The sequence below is a fragment of the Hydractinia symbiolongicarpus genome, chromosome 15 (assembly GCF_029227915.1).
Source record: "Hydractinia symbiolongicarpus strain clone_291-10 chromosome 15, HSymV2.1, whole genome shotgun sequence".
In the NCBI taxonomy this organism is placed as follows: Eukaryota; Metazoa; Cnidaria; class Hydrozoa; order Anthoathecata; family Hydractiniidae; genus Hydractinia; species Hydractinia symbiolongicarpus.
Genome location: NC_079889.1, coordinates 4,395,980 through 4,402,452, shown reverse-complemented (window position 1 = coordinate 4,402,452; position 6,473 = coordinate 4,395,980).

The following is a 6,473-nucleotide window of genomic DNA, read 5'->3' as shown; positions in this document are numbered from 1 at the left end:
AACAGTGTTAATACTATTAACGCGTTCGGTCCTCAATAACGCTAATAACTCCCTTTAGTGACAACGTATTAAGACATTTCGAACGTTTTTACAAAATCATAAATGTGCCTATTTTACATCTATTGTTTCAGGAGAGGCCATGGCTTAGATGGGGAATACTAGATCCAATTACGGTCTGCGCTCTACCAGACCTAAGTGAAACATCTAGATGCGATCTCCCCAATTTCCCTCACAACATGACTTGGGTTAACCCGGGGCTATGGTAACTTTCACTCACCCATACTGTATCCCCGCCTAGGGAAATCGGACCCAGGTCTCCTGCATAAAGTGCAAGAGTTATAACCACTAAGCTACGGCGCCATGCGGATAAGAAGAAAAAACTCTTTATCTTTTTAGCTTTAAAGTTAGCAAATGTATAAACAAAACCACAAACATAAAGTAAATTTCTCTGTCCATCAAACGCATTTCTTGTACAAAATTGTGAAAGATTAGAAGAAGTAATTAGCTTGCTGGTGCTTTCTTCTCGCAATCAAAACTCTAATTACATTAACGGTGTTACATCTTTGGCGTAGTGTGAATAAAATTCCTTAACACCTTAACACTACAACGCCATTCTAACCACTGCAAAATAATTTTTAAGCGTTTCTTAAGTTTGGGTGGTCTGGTCTAGTATATGTTCAAAATAAAGATGTTAACAAACAAAGAAAATCTCCTCTCGGAAATTCTGGGTTTTTTGTTTGTCTTATCTTCCGACGCTCTTCTTTTCGTGCTCATTCTACAGGTTCAGTTCCGCATTGAAAAACAAACTGACCTTTTTTAATAAATAAATCAACAAAAAACACACTTAATGTTGATAGCTCGTCTAAAAATAATGTTTTTAATCCCTATGACCTCAGCTTGAATCTAAAATTCTCTTCATTGAAGCTGTTTCCAAGACCGTTTCTTAAATATTTTAAAGCCTCTAAATAACAAACACATGTTATTTTTGTTTGAATTACTTATTTTAATATCAAATCACTTATTTGGCTTACCACCGTAGACTTATTTTAAAAAGCCACATAACGTCTTTACTGAAATTTTCCTATGAAATCCGAAGATGGAGTATTTATGTCTATAGCGTGGGCAGGGTAGTGTTAGCTACTCGTTGTAATATAATTACCGCGAAAATTCATTCTTTTACCCTAAGCTCTTTGAGATGGATTTGTTCACAGGGCTATTTGAGGTTTATTTCAAAAAAAAACTCCTGAGAGAAGAAAGGCGAAACTTCGGGTCCTGCGCAATAATTGATCCATTGTCGTGTCATATATTTTAGAAGGGAAACTTTTGTCAGAACTTCGCCCATAAAACGGTAGGTCACGAAAATATAAAACCTGATTAAAAAATCGGAATCCTTCACCAATCTGACCTCTTTTAAAACTAGACAAAGAAAAATCGAAGGAAAGTTTAAATCATGTGAAAATTACTATTCTCTTTAAAACATATGCAGACAAATAACAAGACTTTGGAATGTCTTTTAACACAATTGCACCCACATTTTGTGTGTCAACCAAGATATCATTTATCATAATTATTGAAACTATTTAACCAGGATAGCGTCTTCAGTTCCTATTGGTACTGCTATTAACGAGGGTCCTGCGAAGGGGGTTCTAGTGCATTTAAAGCTCCCATTGAGCTACAAAAGTCGTGCAAGCACAGTAATCGCTCAACTAGACAACCGCCTAAGATAACAATTCTATTCTCATGCTGAGCGCTAAGCAGAAAGGAAAGATTCACACTTTTATAGTCTCTGGCATGACTTGGCCGGGGTTTGAACCCAAGACCTCCCGCACTGTGAGCGAACTCTTAACTTAAAAATACTTAGTTAGGTTAAAGGATTTGAACTACTTTTTATCAACATCTTAAGCAATAAATCGACCTAAGTTTTGCTGAAAAAGAAAGTAAGAAAGATGCTGAGCTTAAAATTAGAGAATCTGTCAGCAGGTTAAACGACGGTCTTTCCACAAGGACTTTCTTCACAATATCAATTTCAGAAGCTCTTATTTGGCTTGCTTACAAAACCAAGCATAAAGTCAACTATTAAAAGTGTCTTAAATTCTGAATTCATTTTACTAGAAAAGGTTTCTTAACTAACAATAATTTTTTAATTTTTCGCATTTTACTCATCATCTAAAATAATGTCAGTTCCGTTAAAATGGTGAATTTTTAGGTAGTAGCTATTTCGATTTAGCAAGATCCAACCTACTCGATATTCGCCCCTTGTTATATCAGATAGTAATACCTGATTACAATTCGAACGCCAATGATTGATGGTAGGGAGGCATGTGTGAAAAAAGTTCCTTACTTAAACATTTTACATTTATACGTGTAGAAATAAGTATGTCTAAAATTTAGAGGCCTATTAAAAAATATTGGTACGCAGCCTCCAGCCTAAAACTTTTGTTGTTGCGCAGATGACCCTATATCAAAAAATGAGAAAATAGTTCCCGGGAACAAAGTCTAGAAACGTTTTGCTTAACAGTAATGTGACGGCAATTGATCACTTAACAGACACAAACAAATATCCACCATGGTTCGTGATTATGTGTTTAACAAATATTTTAACGTCGGTTATGAAATTATGCTTTACATAGCTGTGAAAGGGGCCGAATAATAGAATATTTGTTCTTTTCCTATAAGATTAAATAATAACATAGTTAGATGAAAATAAATAAAAAAATCTCTAAGTTTATTTTTTTGATAACAAAGCTGGTTGAAGATAGAATATGGCAACGATGGAAGGTTTGAGTGTGAATTTTTTTGTTTATGTACTATCAGCTACACGTGGTTAACTTTCTTTTTGGTATATCAACCAAAATGTTCTTTTTTTTTCAAAAAAAGATACAAGCTCTTTTTTTATAAGCAACTCAAAATTTTGACTGAAGCTCAACGTTTCTCACGTTTCTCTCGTTCCCAGGCTCAACTGTTGGTTATTGCTTACTTTAGGCTAATGTCAACCACGTCCCCAGGGCTCTTTTCCTCTTTCTATATAGAGGCTAGTCTGTCAATAAGAGTTCAACTTTTTGCGTATAACATTTTTAGACAAAGGCATGTTCGGGAAATTGTTTCAGTTTTTGTAATGATTTGACCCAGACTTTGCATCTTATTCGTGTGAACGTTATTTAACTAGGTACAAAAAATAATTTTGTTACGTGCTTCTGTCTTATTCTTCTCTCTTTAATGTAAACAAGACAGGTCGGAACGTCTCCAAAGCCGGAGCGAAATCTATCTGTAAAGCTTGAATAAGGTTCAAAAAATTTTTAATCTTTAGAACTGATTGTGTTTCCTCAAAGGATTTTATTTTTTTTGTACGATCCCTCACGAACATATTGAGACAATTGCACTTTTTGGCTATGTTACGAAGTTACAGCATCAACTCGCGAATTCTCCACAGCCAGTAGGCTGTCTATACGCTAGACAGACAGACTGCCAGTAGGCTGTCTATAGGTAAGACAGGGTGTGGAGAATTCGCGTTAGTTGCACTTTCAAATACGTCTGTTTTATGGAATAATCCATGTCAGGATCAACAGAGGCTCCAAAATTTGCAAGAAATGGCCATGCTGACGTCAGCAACAATAAGCACATTTTAAGATACGGGATCTAACCAAATAACATCTAAAAACATAAACATTTGAAAATTAAAGTTGACAAGTTTAAATTGTGTGAAAAAATATGGCCTACTTGTGGGAACGCATTTTGAAATTTTTTAACTTGGCTTTTAATATATTTTGTGAGTGATTGTCGTTTTAGCCTTAATTGGACAAAATTGTGTATTTTGTAGTTTTTTATATTTTATGGAGATAACAGCCTTATAGTGTGTCCACTTTCTGGAGATAATTGCGTCAGAACGTCTGCTGTCAACCTCGTCCCTAGGACTATTTACTTCTCAACAGCGCTGCACTTTTTGATAGTTTTAGTGAAATAGCCACCGCAGTAAAAGGTGCTGAGGTCGAGCTTGACCTGCTGTATAAAACCATTTTCAATTCATGCTTAAAGACGTTGATATTATGTGTAGTGTTGATGTTTGAGTTTGTAGTTATCACACCTAATCTACAAGACATTATATCTTGCAAAAGTGAGTTAAATTCCAAATCAATTACAAAAACTAATTAATGGATTTAAACTCTTAATGCTTAATTTTGCTGATGTCAGCATGCCCAGTTATTTTTGATTTTGTTGGGGGATGTGTTAATTGTTTCTTCGTTGGTAGTTATCTAAAATTTGTGTACAAAAATTTAGTATGATTTTTTTTAATGGAAAAATGTCTCCTTAGTGACCGCCAATTAGTCATGACTGCAGGGCTGACAAATTGATCTTGCAAATAAAAGACAAATAGAGCCCTCTAGATTGGCTAAAATGCTATTCAAAGAATGGAAAAAATTGTTTTCTTGAAGCTACCTAAGAGCAAATTTAAAACATCTGGGAAAAAAGGGATTGACATAGCCCTCCTCCAACGTCAACCCTGGAATGTGCATGAAAATACCTATATCTGTAAACTCTCTTAAGCGGAGTTTAGTAATTATAAACAAAAACAATGAAATAAAATATAATTAGTTATCCCCAAACTAATTGATTAAGCTTTACTTGATGAGGACTGTTTCTTTCTAACACATAACAAGCTTAGAAATGAATCACTTTAGTTAACGATATTAAAATTTTCAAATTGGGTATTTGAATTCCTGACAAAACTAAGTTAAACTGTTCCATTGTTCCAGTAGTTTTTCTTTGACAACTAATAATAAACGACGATGAAAAATATTAGATGCTTAGTTTAACTCCCAGTATGATACCAGTTTACTTATGATAACAATTTCCGCTCCAAACGGTGAGAGTTTGATGCATTGTATAAGCATGGTATGTTTCTACTCATGGTTTTTACTTGGCGTAAGTTTAATTTGTCATGTGTTTTTTCAGCTTCATGGACTCGTAAAGTTTTGTGGTATTACTCATTCTTCTATTATTTGCACCAGTTCCAAGCATTAATCGTTATTGTTGCTGTTATTGTTATTGTTGTTGTCGTTGTCGCAGTAGTACGAGTTGTTCTTGTTGTTGTTGTTGTTATTATTATTGTTGTTGTTAGTATTATTATTGCTGTTGTTGTTATTATTGTTGTTGTATATTGTTGTTGTTGTTGCTTGTTGTATGCAATATTTTTATTTTTAGACAGATTTCTCTAGGGTTGATTTAGAAGTTTGATGTTGCGTTCAAGTTTTCGTTTGATTCTTGACAAACATAATGAATTAATCCCATTCTTTTTAAGCTATTACATTTAGTTTAATGTCGATTCTTTACGAATAACAAAACAAATTAGTGAGTAAAACCAAAGTCTTGCAACTACAAGAAAACTATTTTTTTACATCGGAATGTATTAGCAGGGCGATATATAACTTGGTAACTGCAATAACTAAAGACGCGTTATATCGCTGTTGGCTTTATTTGAATTGTAAAATAATCTGGAAACCACTTTCTTTTTCTCTCTTGTACATACCCTATCGGACAAAATAATGTTGGAAAATAAAATGAAGTTTTTTGAGGGCGACGGAAATTTTGTCTTTAACGAAACATTTGTCCGACGAGAACTTTGTCTGACGAATTATGTATTAGAATACTAGTGACGACGATTCTGTCTGTAAAGTAATTTTTGAGTAAACAAAAGTACAAGTTAACAAGAATTGAGCAATCAATCCATTTGAACTGCATGGATTAAAACCCTCTCGTCCCAATCCCTCATGACAAATTATTTTAGAAGTCCTGGAAACGAGCTTGTTTTACAAAGGCAGTGCTTTTCATGCCTGTTTCAATTATTACGCTAAACCCTCAATAAAATTCGTGTAAGCTATTAAATTGTAACTTAAACAGTTGTTTCGTAGTCCTTAACAATAATATGCAATATTTTTTAGTTAACAAGTGTCCAGCCTTAAAAGCAATTTCATCAAAATCGATTTTGCACGAGCAAATTTAACCTCGTCCCCAGGGCTTCTTAGGAGGTTTTTTACAAAAAAAAAACAGCTGGGATAAGTTGGAATCAATTTATACAGAAATAAAGGGTGATACATATATCAACATAAATGAAAAAGATTAATACCATTTCTTGATACACGGAAAAATTAAAATTCATTTATTTTTTCATTTCCTGTTTGTTGTTTTGGGTTTTTTTTGTTGTTTTGTTATTTTTGATTGTTTGTTTGTTTGTTTGTTTTTTTTCCTAAAAAATCGAGCATGTGACTAAATCAGCCTGGAAACAAGTTTGTCTATACCAAACTGGATATAAATAATTCATTTCGACAGTTTTTAGATTATATAAATATATACAGATGTAGAATGTACAACTTCAAACTTAGACTTCAATATATACACTATACAATCAATATATAAAAGGTTTGCTGACGAAATTGAAATTTTTGCTTTTTACGTGTGAAAACCCACAAGAGAGGTGG